At 40.3% G+C, this 17,737-nt stretch overlaps 1 pseudogene; it reads right to left on the minus strand.

Moving 5' to 3' along the window:
• Nucleotides 1–788: 788 nt before the first annotated feature.
• The window catches only part of LOC102824766, a 78,873-nt pseudogene continuing 61,924 nt past the window's right edge, over nucleotides 789–17,737 (minus strand).

Raw genomic sequence — 17,737 nt, forward strand, 5'->3', positions numbered from 1 at the left:
CTGGTATTTAAAATACCAGTGGCATAGCTTCCAGAATCACAGCAACTCACAAGCCACCACAGTATGACAAACTGACAGACGTGTGGTGGGTCTTATGCATAGAACTCCAATATCTTGAAACAAACTAGGTTAGAGTTACTCTATTCAGGCAAGTCCCTGGGTGGTGTAAATGGCTAATATGCTTGATTGCTAATAGAAAGGTTGGAGATTTGAGTCCACCCAGAGGTACTCAGAGGAAAGGCCTGGTGACCTAATTCTGACAAATCAGTCACTGAGAATAGTAAGGAAGGCAGTTCTATTCTGACACAGTGTAGTCATCATGAATCAGAGTCAAGTTAACTGACATTGGTATCCTGCTTGGGAGTTAGGGGACACATATGCTTTCATCAGCCCCAGAGACTACTTTATAACCTTCAGGCTGCACTCATTGCTGCTTCAACACCACTTTTCATTGTTATTAACTGTAGGTAAGCACTTGACTACTAAGCAAAAGTGATTCAAACACACCAGAATCCACCAGTGACTCCACAGGAGAAAAGACTGATCTGCTTCAATAAAATCACAACCTAGGAAACCCTATGGGGCAGTGGCACAAAAAACAATGGGGTTACAGCACCAAGTAATAAAAGTGAGGTCAGAGGACAGGCAGTTTCCATTGCTTTCCAGGGACCCTTTGCTGCCCCTGGCACGCCTTCCTTTTCAATACTCTTTAGACTATGAGTGTGTGCACAGGAGCAGGGACAGGAAACTGAGTGTTAATTAGCAACAGTGCTTCTTGTCAGTTTCCTTCAGTGAGATGGGATTGCATTAAAACCAAAAGCTAAAGTGAGGTTTTTGGACCTCTTAACTTCATTCACCAGAACACTATCATTTTCAAGATTGATATAAGCAATCTCATTGATAGTCTCATGGTTGGGAGGTATTACTATTTTACAGACGAAATTGAGACCCAGTCATGATCAGGAATAGGAATTCTCGGGTTCAAAGCCACTTACCAACCCTTTGGCCTCTTATCATCTCTGTGTCCCCATGCTCACCAAGGAGATAGCAGGAAAAGAGCTTTGAACTGTACCTGTTACATAGGGAGCCCTCCGTAAATGTTGGTTAGGATTACTGGGTAAACAGTGCATCAGGTAAATGGTTAGCACACTGCTAGACAGTGGGTGTGCTAGGATCAGAGCCCAGGTCTTGAGATTCCTCCTTGTTAGGGGACAAAGTAGGAACCAAACAGGCCAGCCTAATTGTACCCCAACACCTGGCACTTGAATCAACAATCCCTAGAAACTGAGCCCAGCACACCTTCTGAAAAATAGAGCAGTGTTAGGCTACCAAGAGGGTGTAAATGAAGAATATGGATTGCCCAGACCCTGCCACCTATCAGAATTAAACTTGAGGGAGACAAGCTAAAAACACTATAAAGAAAGAAAGAACAGAGAGCCAGCACTCTCTCTTATTCACGAGAGAGACACCCGCTTCTCTTCTTCTGAGAAGTGTACTCTTCATAGCTTAATAAACCTTGCTGCTTTTTGTCTGTGTGTGCTGTTTGCACCAACCTCAAGTGGATCTTGTTAGACCTACAGAAGTCAAGTTATTGGACCCTAACATCATGTATAAAGTATGAATCTACGAAAATTGGAAATTGTCAAAAATAAAATAAAATGCATAACCATCAGTATTCTAGCCATTAGTGAGCTGAAATGGACTGGTATTGGCCCTTTTAAACCTGACAACCAAATGGTTTACTATGCCGGGAATGAAAAATTGGAGAGGAATGGTGTCACATTCATCATCAGAAAGAGCATACCAAGATCTATCATGAAGTACAACACTGTCTGTAATAGGGTAATATCCATACGCCTACAAGGAAGATCAATTCATACCACTATTATTCAAGTTTATGCACCAACCACTAAAGTTAATGAGGATGAAATTGAAGAATCCAACCAACTTCTTCAGTATGAAATAATAAGCATGTAAATTATTGAATGTATTTATAATTAAAGTGATTGGAATGCAAAGGTTGGAAACACAGAGGTAAGATCAGTAGTTGGAAAATAAGACCTTGGTGATAGAAATGATTCTGGAGGTCGCATGATAGAATTTTGCAAGACCAGTGACTTGTTCACTGAAAAACCTTTTTTAAACAACATAAAAGACAAGTAACAAGTATACATATGCACCTCACCAGATGGAATACACAGAAATCAAACTGACTACATCTATGGGAAAAGACGGTGGAAACACTTCACAGCATCAGCCAAAACGGCCAGAGACAGACTATAGAACAGACCATCAATTGATCACATGCAAAATCAGTCTGCAGCTGAAGAAAAAAACAAGTCCATGAAAGCCAAAATATGATTTTGATTATATCCCACTTAAAGTTAGAGATCATCTGAAAAACAGATTTGATGCATTAGATGCTAAAGACCAAAGATCAGAAGATTTTGGGATGACATAAGAACAGCATACAAGAAGGAAGCAAAAGGTCATTAAGAAGATGAGAAAGAAAGAAAAGACTAAAGTGGATGTCAGAAGAAACTCTGAAATTTGCTCCCCAGTGTAGATATACTAAAGCAAATGGAGGAAGTGAAGAGGTACAAGAGCTGAACAGAAAATTTCAAAGGTCAGCTCAGGAAGACAAAGCCAAATATTATAACGAAATGTGCAAAGATCTGGAGTTAGAAAACCAAAAGGGAAGAACACACTCAGCGTTTTTCAAGATAAAGGAATTGAAGAAAAAAATTCAAACCTGAACTTGTGGCATTGAAAGATTCTATGGGCAAATTTTGAATGATGCGAAAAGCAACAAAAGAAGACGGAAGGAATACACACAGTCACTGTACCAAAAGGAAATGGTTGTTGTTCAACCATTTCAAGAGGTAATATATGGTCAAGAGCCAATGATACTGAAGGAAGAAGTCCAGGGTGCATTGAAGGAATTGGAAAAGAACAAGGCACCAAGAAATGATGGAATAAAAATTGAAATCTTTCAGCAAAGTGAGGTGGCACTGGAGGTACTCACTCATCTAGACAACTACCTGGCCAACTGATTGGAAGAGATCTGTATTTGTGCCCATTCCAAAGAGAGGTGACCCAAGAAAATGTGCAAATCATTGGACAATATCATTGATATCCCATGCAAGTAAAGTTTTATTAAAAGTAATCAAAAAATTACTGTAACCATACATTGACAGAGAACTTCCAGAGGTTCAAGTGGGATTCAGAACAAGACATGGAATGAAGGCTATCATTGCTGACATCAGATGGATCTTGGCTGAAAGCAGAAAACACCAGACAGATGTTTACCTGTGCTTTATTGACTACACAAATGCTTGGGATTGTGTGAATTATGACAAGGTATGGACAGCATTGTGAAGAATGAGTATTCCAGAACACTCAATTGTGCTCATGAGGAACCTGTACATAGACCAAGAGGCAGTTGTTATAACAGAACAAGGAAACACTGAATGGTTTTAAATTGGGAAAGGTGCGTGCCAGGGATGTAGTCTTTCACCATACTTATTCAACCTGTATGGGTTCTATGAAGAAAAACGTGGCATCAGGATTGCAGGAAGACTCATCAACAACCTGCGATATGCAGATGACACAACCTTGCTTGCCGAAAGTAAAGAGGATTTTAAATACTTATGGATGAAGATCAAAGACCACAGCCTTCGGTATGGGTTCCATCTCAATGTAAAGAAAACACAAATTCTCACCATTGGACCAAGAAACAATATCCATATAAATGGAGAAAAGATTGAAGTTGTCAAAGACTTCATTTTTCTCAGACCAACCATCAACACTCATAGAAGCAGCACTCAAGAAATCAAACAACGTATTATTGCATTAGGCAAATAGCTGCACAACCTGTTTTTAAAGTGTTGAAGAGCAAAGATGTCAGGTTGAGGACGAAGGCATGCCTGACCCAAGCCAAGGTATTTCCAATAACCTCATATGCATGTGAAAGGTGGACAATGAATAAGACTGTCAAAGAATTGATGCATTTAAGTTATGGTGTTAGATGAGAAGATTAAAAGTACCACAGAATGTCAAAAGAACAAATAGATCTGTATTGTAAGTACAGTCACAGTGCTCCTTGGAAGCCAGGATGACCAAACTTCATCTCTCATACTTCCGACATATCATCAGGAGGGACCAGTCACTGGAGAATGATAGCATGTTTGGTCAAGTGGAGGGCTGGAAAAAAAAAACAGAAGACCCTCAATGAGATGGATTGGCACAGTAGCAGCAGCGATGCGTTCAGGCTTAGCAATGATTGTGAGGTTGACCCAGGACCGGGCAGTGTTTCGTTCTATTGTACATAGGGTCTCTATGAGTCAGTACCTACTCCATGACACCTAACAACAACAACATCTTGGGAGCTCGTCCATGATCAGACTTCAGGTTGGTACTCCGGTTGGTAAGTAACTATTCTTTCATTTTTTTATCCTTCTCTTACCTCTACTGTGTTATTTCTGTCCCTTTTGTGTGTTGAAAGTGCTGAATGACAGACGGTATTAGATTTACATGAGCCCAACAGGAGAACTGTTTTCCTGCTGATCCAAAGGAAAAGGTAGGATTTTATGAGTCAGAGGGGGACTTTGCTCCCCTCAGGTCCAAAGAATTAAGTGACAATTTCCTGTGTGGCACTGTGGGCTAATGTGTCAGACTACAAAGTCATTTGAACTGCAAGGTCTATGGTTCAAGCTCACCAGCTGCTCCTTGGAAACCCTATACAGGGGCGCTATGGGTTGGCATAGACTCAATGGCACTTAACAACAACATTGAAGAGATGGTGCAATGTTCCTGCTGAAACTGTGTAAGGGCCACATAAGAGCTCCCATTCTGATCAAGACATTAGTGACTAAGCCTAAGGCCAGGCCTAATACAGGAAGTTTATGTGATCCAGGGGCTGATGTGATTACTGAGTCACCTAAGAGAGAGGAAATAACTCTAGGGCTGACATCCAGAGGAGGCCCCCTCAACCTAAGTGCACAGTTAGACCCACAGCATTTAATCCCCAGGAGAATAAATGATTCTTTCTGTATGAATCTGTCTTTTCTCTAGACGAAAGAAACTCTAACCCTCATATTCACTTGCTGCTGCTGTCCTTAACTAAACTTCACACTCCCTGCGATATCTCCTTTAGGTATTATCTGCCAGAACTGCCCTTGCCTATATTATGAGAATGGTCCCTCAGCAGTCCCCTTTGTGCTTTTTTCTTTCTTTCTTTCTTTCTTCTTTCTTTCTTTATTTATTTATTTCTTTCTTTCTCTCTTTCTCTCTTTCTTTCTTTCTTTCTCTTTCTTGCTTTCTCTTTCTTTCTTTCTCTTTCTTTCTTTTTTTTCTTTCTTTCTTTTTTTTTTTATAACCATTATCTGTTAGCACACTGGGGTTAGATCCTAACTCTGGGGGTGGGGACACCCAAAATTGACAGGTGTCATAAATAGAGCTTAGAATTTTAGGTTCCAATAAAAAAGAGTAGTTAGGATTTTTAATCCAGTTTTTGCAGCATCTGCTTAATTGTAACACCCCCTGGGGATGCTGAGGAAGGAGCTTTCCCTTTACTGAGACAACTGTTAAAGGAACCAAGTTGGGAGAGGGTCGAGCCTTTAGCTTACCTCAGTCCAGTCTACATTTATCCTGCCGGTGCTAGCCTGTGGTTTACTAACAAGGGGTAAAATAAGAACTACCTAGATACTAGGAACAAGGGAATTCATCCTTCTACTACCCCTTTCTTAAGTGTAGGTCACCAATTATGGATTGGAAGACTGAAAAAGAAAGGAGAGGAGACCTGGGCTGTGGCAGATTCCTCTATGAAGGACTTAAGTGAGTCTGACGGTGGGCAGGAAAGGGAGGCCCCCACAAACCTGACACAGAGGGGGAGGAAACTGATGAAAGAGGCACGCCTGTTTCTCCCATGGGATAGCTCCAGGATCAGGACACTGATCTGGCTGGAGTGGTTCTGCCCCTCGCATGATTTTGTGTGTCTTTTTAGAGAAATGGGACAAGGGCAGTCCACACTAGTGGAGAGTTCGTCAGGACATATCCTGAATTGATAAATGTCCTGCCCTGGGCATGGACAGCTTAGAGACGAGGAAGATGATTTTCCTTGGTAACACAATTTGGCCCCTGTATATGTTGGGTGACTCAGAGGTTTGGCCATCCAACTAATATTATCCTTTAGTTAAATCTTTTTTGCAAAAGTCAAGGAAAGTGGAGTGAAATCTCTTATGTTCAGGCTTTCCTGCACCATTGTTGTTGCTGTTGTTGTTAAGTGCCGTCGAGTCGATTCCAACCCTGTATAGTCGATTCCAACCCTGTTTCCAAGGAGCTTGAATCACCAACCTTGCAGTTCAAACGACTTTGCAATCTAACACATTAGCCCACAGAGCCACACCAGGACTCCTGACCCACTATAGATACAGTTTAAAAAAAAAAAAAAAAAAAAAAGACCTGGGGCTAGATATCCTAAAAGAATGAAGTGTAGATTGTCACCAGAAGTAATTCAGGATTTAGTCCCTATAATATAACAGCTCCCTAACTCTGGGATGCTAATTGAGAGACCATAATCATATAATACCCCCATCCTGGCCATAGAGAAGCCAATGGAAAGTGAAGACCACCATGAAGTACTTTTAAATCATCAGCCTGTCACTGTTCTCAGTAACAGCTGCAAATTTCTTTATTGAATATTAAAAAATAATAGCCCAGGGGCAAAACTTAACAAATTGCTGGGTGAGGCATCCCAAAATTCTCCAAAGTCAGGGTTCTCCCCAACATGTGTCTTTAACATCCATTCCAAGTACTAACTTGTCCAGCATTAGCCCTCCCTTTAAGAAACCTAAGGGATACCCAGTTATAGTCCTCAAAGTAGATTGGCCAGTGCAAGTTCAGTCAAAGGGTTTGCTCAATGCACTGATATTATAGTCAGTGCCAAAAATATAACCCAAAACTGCATTGCCAAGGGACTTTGTCTCAAAAATAGGCTTGGGACTAGCCAAGAAGCACGTAAGAACTGCAGAAAGGCACGATTCAAAGTAGGAAAAACTCTGAGAAACCCATTGGTACCCTGGTGTATACTTGCAACTGGTTGCTACCCCAGGTGCCAACATCTGTCAAAGAAAGACTATCTGAAATGGATTCTTAAAAATCTGAGTCTAGATCCATAGAACAGCATCAGTTGGCCTACTGGTACAAAGCCTGTTAAATGTAGCCAAGGTTTAAGAAACAGTTAAAAGAAACTAAATGGAAACATTTGGACAACTATTTAAAGACGGCAACCCTCAATAGCTAGGTTTCTCCCAATTATTGGCCCAATAGTGGCTATAATATTTCTTTTAATATTTGGTCCGTGTGTTTAACCTGTTGGTTAAATTTGTATATTCCAGAATACAATAATATATGAATATTATTTTGCTAGCATACTCAATTCCTGCCCCCCTTCTAATCATAAATGTTAAGGATCTAAAAATGAGGGGAAAGAACTGTATGTACAAGGTTTCTCACTGTAATCTGAAATGAATGGGTTGCTGCCAGTATTTCAAACAAACAGTTTCAAAGGAGAAACCCATAATGACGTCACAATTAGCACCTAAACAGGAAGCCCAATGTACTGCCACCAGTTATCATCAAGTCTATTCAACTCCTGGGAAGTCTCACGTGTATCAGAGTAGAACTGTGCTCCGCTGAGTTTTCAATAGCTAATTTTGTACAAGTTGACCACGAGGGCTTTGTTTCCAAGGCACAGCTCGGTGGACATGAACGGCCACCCTTCAGGTTAGCAGTCTGAGTGCAATCATTGTTCACAACACCCAAGGGCCCCAGAAGCCTGATGAAGTACTTTTAAAGGAGTGATAAGGAGTCAGCAGCCCCATTTTTAGCTGGAGGGAAAACAACAAGGAATAAAGTGAAGATCAAAATTAAATTTAAAAAGCAAGGCAAAAGTAGAAAAGGAAAATTCTCCAGAGGTACAGGAATATCCCTATAATACCTTACCTTGGTTTCCCAAATTGTCTTCCTCAAGAACATGACTTTGAAAGATTGAAGAGTACTTCTGTGCTGAGGCAGCATTTACAAAAGTCTTTCCATTGATGTTAAAATGTATTTAAAAACAATAAAACTAAGGTTGAGGGTCTTGTGTACTGATAACGTTGATAGATTATGTCTGTATAGTATTTTTAATGCAGGACTTTTCAGAACCTATTCAACATGGGTATAGAGGATACAACTTTTTCCAAATGTCTCTGACAGGAAGCTCATTTTTCAAAGAGCATTTTATAAGACTAATGTTCCAAGAAACTTACTTTGGATAGCGTCGTTCTAAAGCAAAATGAACCAAAAGGAAATTAATCAATCACAGTGTGAGAAATTTGCTATTTCTGCAACTATCTGATACCCATCTGGCAAGACAACATTTAGATTCATGAACACAGAATGCTTGTTGAGGTCTTTGGAACATGAGAACCAGAAGTCTTTGCATCAGCTCCAGGTATTGGAGATCTGTGGAGCTGGACCACATTGTCACTCCTATACTTGGAAACAAATTGTGTTTTAAGAAAATCCTAGTATTTATGTTTTGTTTTGTTTTGTTTCTTTCAGTTACTGCATCTCTCTCTCTCCCATGAGACAGAAAATGCTCTTGCTAAACAAAAAAACAACCCCACTGCTGTTGAGTTGATTCTGAACCTATAGGACAGAGTAGAACCACTTATAGGGGAATGGTGAGGAAACTTTTTCTGCCAAAATATGTAACATCATTCGTGGTCCATACAGAATTATCAACTTAAAAATTAGCCTGCTACATTTGGTCAAACAAGTCAGGCTGCTAACCTCAAGGTCAGCATTTCAAATCTACTAGTCATTCCTCTGGAGAAAGATGAGGCTTTTTGTTTCAATAAAGATTTACAGCCTCAGAAACCTTACACAGGGTCGCTGTGAGTTGGCACATAACCACCACCGATGTGACGGCTGGAATTGCAGTTGCTTTGGCAGGACCAGACCAAATGATTTTGCAGGCCGTATATGGCCACAGATGTCCAAATCCTGGAGCCTATGCAAAGACTTCCAGTTCTCATGTTCCAAAGACCTCAGTAAGCATTCTCAGGAATCTAAATGTTGTCTTGCCATATGGGTATCAGATAGTGGAGTCCTGGTGTAACACTGTGGGTTAATGTGCTGGACTGCAAAGTAGATTTGAACTGCAAGGTCGGCGGTTCAAGCTCACCAGCTGCTCCTCTGAAACCCACTATGGGCTATGGCTCAGAATCAACTCTACAACACTTAACAACCACCACAACACATGGCCTGTGGGCCAGATGTTCCTTTCCCCAGCCATACGATTTCCAAGGCTGTAAATCTTTAGAACTACAGATTGCCCCATCTTTCTCTCAGTGATCAGCTGGTGGGTACAAACTACTCATCTTTCAGTTACCAGCACAACACTTAACCTGTGCCACCAGGGATTCTTTCTATCCTGCTACATACCTGGACACACAGCCAAAAAAGGAGAGAGTTTAATGTCTACCAGTAGATGAATGGGATAAACAATCATGTGGTATATACACAGAATGAAATACTACACAGCCATAAAGATAATTGAAATAAGCTTTGAAAACATGCTGTGGAAAAAAAAAATTGCTACAAAACAACAAATGCTAGATGATCCCACTTATATGAAATAAACAAATGTGCTGGAGTCCTAGTATGGCGCTGTAGGATGGCCACTAGACTGCTAACCGAAAGGTCAGTGGTTCAAACCCACGAACTGCTCCTTGAAAATCCAATTCAGCACTTAATAACAACAGCAACACGGAGACCAAAGCTCCTTAGTGATTCCCAGGATTTAGAGGGGAAAAGGGGAGTCTTTGCTTAGAGGGCTCTGAATTTCTGTTACTGATGGTAACCTAATTCAGAGACAGGGGTATACAGTATGATGAACATAATCAATGTCACAGAATTGTAGATGCAAAAATTACTGAACTGGCAAATGTTTTGTTATGTATATTTTTACCATAATTAAAAAGGGAAGAGGTTTGTGATGTGCCTTATCCAAGAAAAAGCAAGTGAAAAGAAGCAGTATGCCCAAACCTACTCATTTTTCATGAGATTCAACCCTTAGTCAATGAAATGGAACTCATTTATAAAATGCACAGACATGAGAGCACCAACCGGAGCCAAAATGCCTGCCCACCAACAGAGAAGGCTCCCAGGATCAGCCTCCATCTCTCTGAGAAGTGCCACCATCTCCAGGGTCTCTGACATCTGTCAAGGCTCATTGACTGTGAGGTCCATGAGGCATCTTCATTAGTTAGTGCTGCTGGAACACAAACACCACAGATGGGAGATTTAACAAACAGAAGTTCATATTCTCACAGTTCAGATTCAGGGCACTGACTCTAGGGAAAGGCTTTCTTCCTCTGTCAGCTCTAGGCTGAAGTCCTTGTCTCTTTCTTTTCAGATTATGTTCCTGTTCTATGGCAATCTCCACTTGGCATCTATCTTCCTGCTTTTGTGCCCAAACAACTCTTTTTATATCTCAAAAGTAATTGACTTAAGACAGCCTACTCTGATACACACACACACACACACACACACACACACAGCCTCATTAACATATCAATAGGTCATTCTGATTCTGTTCCTGAATGAGATCACATTATAGGTATAAAGGTTCGGATTTACAACACATATTTTGAAGGAACACAATTCAAACCATTACATGGGATGAGGAATGAAAAGTAGAGGAGGCAGATAGATATGTCTGGGATCCTTTCCACCTGAGACGGAAGGATGAGCAAAGACTGCAGCCTCCTTTCAGGGCACACAGTGTAACCATCTAGTCTGACACCCATGTAAGAAGCCTGAAGGCCTTCCTCTCATCCTCACAAAATCTTGTTCACTTTCTTTATGAATATCCTTCAAGCTCCTTTCCTTCCCCATCTCGGACTGACCCCTTGCCAACCAGCATGCCCAGCCTCCCTTCCCAAGTCTCACTGTTAGAAAAATTTGATCTATCTAAATCAGTCCTTTGCTTGAACACTGTAGTTGCTTCACTTTGGGGACATGTGCATACTGAAAGACCATTTCAAATCTGTCCCAAACTGCATGCCAATCACTGGACAGCCCCTCACCAGTCAAGTTGATGGACCACCCATCTGTTACATAGTACTCAGTTTCTATTTTTTCTTTCCTGCTCACTCTTTCCTTCCCCAGGTCCCTTCTTCATCTGGAAAGCTCCAAGTTAGCCATTAAAACCCATATTAGATGCCACGGTCTCTCCCCTTTTCCAAGTGAATGAGTTCATCCTCCAGGCATCATGGATATTTGTCTCTGTTTCTGTAGCCACACTTGCCACATTGAACTACTAGGGCTGCTGAAAGTTCCCTCACTTGGAAACAGAAACCTTATATTATTTACTTATATGGTCCAGAGCCTCCACCACTTGTCTGTCAGTCTGTTGTACTGTGGTGGCTTGCGTGGTACTGTGATGCTGGAAGATATGCCACTGGTATTTTATATACCAGCAGAGTCATCCATGGTGGACAGCTTCAACTGGGATGAATGAGAGACAGACTACTTCTGAATGTTGAGCAAACTGATATCTTATAAACAGCAGCAAAACATTGTCAGATATAGGGGCAGAATATAAAAATATTATCAATACTAACTTAAAATTATCAGATATAGTGCTGGAAGATAAGCCCCTTTGGTTGAAAGGTGCTCAAAATACATCTGGGGAAGAGCTGCCTCCACAAAGTAGAGTTGACCATAATGATGTGAATGGAGATAAACTTTCAGAACCTTTATTTACTAGTAGGGCACAACTCAAAATGAGAGAAATAGCTATGAACATCCATTAATAATTAGAACATGGATTGTGTGAATTGTAAATTTAGAAAACTGGAAGTTTTCAGTAAAGAAATAGAATGCTTGAATACCAGTGTCCAAGGCATTTGTGAGCTGCAATGTATTGGTCATTTTTGAATCCAACAATCATATGGTTTACTGTGCCTGCAAAAACAAATTGAAGAGAAATGGTGTCACATTCATCATCAAAAAGAGCATTTCAAAATCTATCTTGAAGTATAATGCTGTCTGTAATAGGATAATATCTATATGCCTACAATTAATTAATGACCAATTAACACCACTATTATTCAAATTTACACACCAACCATTAGAGCCAGTGATAATGCAATTGAAGAATTCTACCAACTTCTTCGGTCAGAAATTCATTGAACATGCAATGAAGATGCATTTATATTTACCGGTGATTACAATGGGAAGATTGAAAACAAAGAGGAAGGATCCATAGTTGGAAAATATGGCTTTGGTATGATAGAAATTATGCTAGAGATCACATGACAGAATTTTGCCAGACCAACAACTTATTCCTTGCAGATACCTTTTTAAAACAATATAAAAGGTGACTATACACACAGACTTCACCAGTTAGACTACACCGGCATCAAGTTGACTACATCTGTGGGAAGAGACAGTGAAGAAGCTCAATATCATCACCCAAAACCAAGCAGGGGCCAATTGTGGACCAGACCATCAATTGCTCATATGCAAGTTCATGCTGAAGCTGAAGAAAATTAAAACAAATTCAACAGAGCTATAATAGAATCCTTAATGTATCCCACCTGAATTGTGAAACCCTATCAAGAACAGATTTTATGTATGAGACACTAATGACCAGAAGAGTTGTGGGATGACATCAAGAACATCATACTGGAAGAATGCAAAAGACCATTAAGAAGAGACGAAAGAAAGAAAAGACCAAATAGAAGGTCTGAACAGACTCGGAAATTTGCTGTCCAGGAGAGAGAAAATAAAGCAACTAGATGACATAAAGAAGCAAAAGAGCTAAACAGAAAATTTCAAAGGACAACTCAAGAAGACAAAATCAAGTATTAAAGATCTTAAATTAGAACACCAAAAGGGAAAAGCACGCTCAACATTTCTCAAATTGAAAGAAGTGGAGATTTAGTTTAAGCCTCCACTTACAATATTGAAGGATTCTAAGGGCAACACATTGAATGATGGGGAAAGCATCAAAAGAAGATGGTAGGAATATGCAAAGTCACTGTACCAAAAATAAATGGTCGATGTTCAGCCATTTCAAGAAGCGGCATAAGATCAAGAACTGATGGTACTGAAGGAAGAAGTCTAAGCACACTGAAGGCATTGGCAAAAATGAAGGCTCCAGGAATTGGCAGAATGCAAATAGAAATCTTTCAACAAACTGATGCAGTTCTGGAGACACTCACAAGTCTATTCCAAGAAATTTGGAAGACAACTATCTGGCCAACCAACTGGAAGATATTCATATTTGTGTCCATTCCAAAGAGAGGGAACAACACGGAATGCAGAAATCATTGAATAATATCATTAATCTCATATGCAAGTAAAGTTTTGGTAAAGGTCATTTAAAATAGTTGCAACAGTACATTGAAAGTAGAGGACATGGAACTAAGGATATCATTGCTACATCAGATGGACCTTGGCTAAAAGTGGAGAATACCAGAAAGATGTTTCCTTGTGTTTTATTGACTATGTAAAGTCTTTTGACGCTGTGGATTATGACAAAGTATGGATAAAATTGCACAGAATGGATATTCCAAACACTTAATTGTGCTCATGAGGAACATAGACCAAGAGGCAGTAGTTATAACAGAATAAGGTGATACTGAATGATTTAAAATCAGGAAAGGTGTGTGCCTGCAGTGTATCATTTCACCATACTTACTCAATGTGTATGCTTAGCAAATAATCTAAGAAGCTGGATTATATGAAGAACATGGCATCAGGATTGGAGGATAATTAAATAACAACCTGAAATATGAAGATGATACAACTTTGCTTGCTGAAAATTAAGAGGATTTAAAATACTGATTGTGTGGATCATGACAAGCTATGAACAACATTGCTAAGTATAAGTATTCTGGAACACTTAACTGTGCTTATGAGGAATCTGTACATGGACCAAGGAAATTGTTCGAACAGAACATGGGAACACAGAATGGTTTAAAATTAAGAAAGGTTTGTGACAGGGTTGTATTCTTTCACCATACTTACTCAATCTATATGCTGAGCAAATAATCTGAGAAGCTGGGTTATATGAAAAAACAAAACAAAACAAAAACAAAAAAATATAACATCAGGATTGGAGAAAGACTCATTAACAACCTGTGATATGCAGATGATACAACCTTGCTTGCTGAAAGTGAAGAGGACTTAAAATACTTACTAATGAAGATCAAAGACCACAGCTTTCAGTATGGATTGCACCTCAATGCGGTGAGAATTTTTGCTTTCTTTACATTGAGGTGCAACCCATACTGAAGGCTGTGCTCTTCCGATCTTCATCAGTAAGTATTTTAAGTTCTCTTCACTTTCAGCAAGCAAGGTTGTGTCATCTGTATATTGCAGGCTTTTAATGAGTCTTCCTCCAATCCTGATACCACATTTTTCTTCATATAACCCAGTTTCTCAGTTTATTTGCTCAGCATATAGATTGAGTAACTATGGTAAAAGAATACAGCCCTGGTGCACACCTTTCCTAATTTTAAACTATTTGCTGTACCCTTGTTCTGTTCTAATAACTGCCTCTTGGTGGATGCACACTTGTTGTTTTTAAGTGCTGTTGAGTCAGTTCCGACCCATAGCGACCCTTGATAGAGTTTCCGAGGAGTGACTGGTGAGCTTGAACTGCCAACCTTTCAGTTCAAATGCCATTGGAGTCTGGCACATTAATCTACAGCGCCACACCAGGACTCCATCTAGGCAGCCTGAAATAGGAGGAAGGAGTAAGAGGCTATAACTGCTCATTTTTTCATTATTTAGGCTATTCACCGGACTAGGTCAGCAGTCAGTCATTCAGGCTTGAGTATGGATTATCTGTGCTGAAAAATAAAGTATCTGAAGAAGGGAAGCACATTAGACTGCATCCAAAAATACCAAACAGGTATATTTCAGTAAAGGGATGGAGATGGCTAAGGCCCATGCTCCTGCCAGGGTCAGCAATCTCCAGTCACACTAGCTCCCAGTGCTGTGAGGTCTGCTTGGTTGAGTACCATGAGAGAAGGGAATGCAAGGGACAGGGGTCTGGGAGAGACAATGAAATTCAGGTGTTTTGGTTTCCAAAGATAGCTGTAATAAATTGTCACAATCTGAGTGTTTTATAAGGATAAAAATGTATTGTCTCAGACTAGGAAGGAGAAGTTGACCACTTCTGAAAGGTTGTTGCTAAATGTGGTCTGGTCTGTTCTGACTCATAGTGATCCTGTATAGGGTTTCTGAGGAGTGGCTGGTGGGTTTAAACTGCTGACTTTGTGATTAGCAGGCCAGTGCTTGTCCTATGGAGCCAGAACAGGACTCCTGAAAGTTAGCCACTGAAACCCTTAAGCATATCAATGGAACATTGTCTACCTTAGTTCCACAAGATGAGCCCCTCAGGGTAGAAGACACACAAAATACAACAGGGAAAGACTGACTTCCTCAAAGTAGAGCTGACCTTAAAAAATGTGGATGGAACAAAACTTTTAGGACCTTTATATGTTGATGGGGCATAATTCAAAATGAGAATAAACAGCTGCAAACAGCCAGTAATCAGAACAGGAAATGTATGACATATGAATCTAAAAGAATTGGAAGTCATCAAAATCAAAATGGAATGTATAAAGATCAATGTCTCCTTGTTAAGTCCCGCCAAGTCTGTTCCAACTCATAGCGACCCTGTATAGGGTTTCCAAGAAGTGACTGGTGAGCTTGAACCACAAACCTTACAGTTCAAACTGACCTTGCAGTCCAGTACATTAACCCGCAACACCACACCACGACTCCTAGGTATTAGTGAGCCGAAACGGAATGGTATTGGGCATTTTAACATGGACAATTATATGATTTGCAATGCTGGGGATGACAAATTCATGAGGAGTGGTGTTGTATTCATTGTCAAAAAGATAATTCAAGAATTATCTTGAAACATAATACTGTGAATTATTTAATATGGCTCTTCTAGCCTTAGTCTTTGCAATGCCTGCCAAACAACTCTTCTCCTGATGGGTCTGGGTAAAAGAAGATACTGAAAGGATGATATGATTCAGCTGTGGATGTTAACAGAGTTGATTATAACTGTAAAAACTTGAAACTCTAGCATGGGTATAAAATGAGCCATCCCAGAAGCTGGAATGGGGGCTCTCACTACCATCAAGCAGTCAGGACTGGAGCATGTCCCTTGGACCCTGATATATCTGCACATTGACCTCCTTAACCCAAAGACAGAAAGCTGCGATGCCAGAAGAGTGATAGAGGAGTCACAGAAGCAGAACTATGAGTCAGAGCATGCACAGAGCAGAGGACTTCCCAGCCTACGAAGCAAAGTTGAGTGACTTTAGACAAGAGTCTTGCTTGCAGAGTGGGGTGCCTTTAGGCACTCGACTGGAGGAGCTAGGTTTGCTGACCCACCCAGCTAGAGCTAGGCTGAAGCTGATGGTGGAGTGATATGCCCTGTGGACATTCATTGTTGTTGTTGTTGTTATGTGCCATCCAGGGCAACCCTGAATAGGGATTCTGAGGCTGTAAATCTTTATGGGAGCAGAAAGCCTCATCTTTCTCCCGTGGAGCATCTGGTAGCTTCGAACTGCCGACCCTGCAGTTTCGCAGCTGGATTCATAACAACTACACTACCAGAGCTCCTTGTGGATATTCATTAGCAGCCCTAAAAGAGCTTTGCAGAGAGGCCCTGCCTGTGGGCATGGCTGAGGAGAAGCTGTTCTGGCTGGAACAACTGTGCCCTGAGCATTTCTGATCCTGAATTATAACTTCCCTAATAAACCGCACAAGTGTTAAAAAAAAAAAAAAAAAAAGATGTATTGTCTCATGGTTATGAAGGCTGGGAATCTGAGATGCAGGTGCTTGCCTTCACAATTCTTTCTGAGGCTCTGAGGGAGAATTTGTTCCTTGTTGCTCTCCCATCTCCAGGCATTTCTTGGTTTCTAGCCATAGCATTGCGTGGCTTTTTTTTCTTCTGTCTCCCTGTATCTATAATGTTCCTCTTTAAGAAGGGACATCAATCATATAGAATTAGAGCCCACCTTACTAGTATGACCGCATATTAACTTGACAACCCTATTCCATACAAAGTCACAGGTGTGGGTTTGGAAGTCAGTATAATCTTTTTAGGGGACACAGTCCATTCCATTACATCATATCTTGCTTCATAATTTTGACTCGGGTTATGGATAATATTTGGGGATGATATTTTGATTCATTTTCCTACTGACTTCAATCCCTGTAATAATGCAAAGGCTTCTGGAAAATTATGTGATCTTTGAATTGTTGTACATTGCTTATGTGGTAAATTTCTCTGCTGAAAATAAATAGCATTGTACAATGAATATTTCAACAATACATACTATTGGGAGCCTCATACAAATAAGTCAGGGTCACTTGTATTCCAAGTTACACCTACAGCACCATAAACAGGCCATTTCTACACATTCCTATTGGCAGAATTATTGTCAACCATAAAATATCTCTCTTGTGCAAGAAAGTGCAGTGTCATGCAATTAGCAAACAAAATTCTGGAATAATCTGAACCACTGGAGTTAAATGAATACGTTTAGAAAATCAAAGAAGTCAGCTTGAGGACTAAGGTACACTTTATCAAGCTATGGTATTTTCAATAGTTTCATATGCATGTGAAAGTTGGACAATGAATAAG

This window comes from Chrysochloris asiatica, unplaced genomic scaffold (assembly GCF_000296735.1).
Source record: "Chrysochloris asiatica unplaced genomic scaffold, ChrAsi1.0 scaffold00154, whole genome shotgun sequence".
In the NCBI taxonomy this organism is placed as follows: Eukaryota; Metazoa; Chordata; class Mammalia; order Afrosoricida; family Chrysochloridae; genus Chrysochloris; species Chrysochloris asiatica.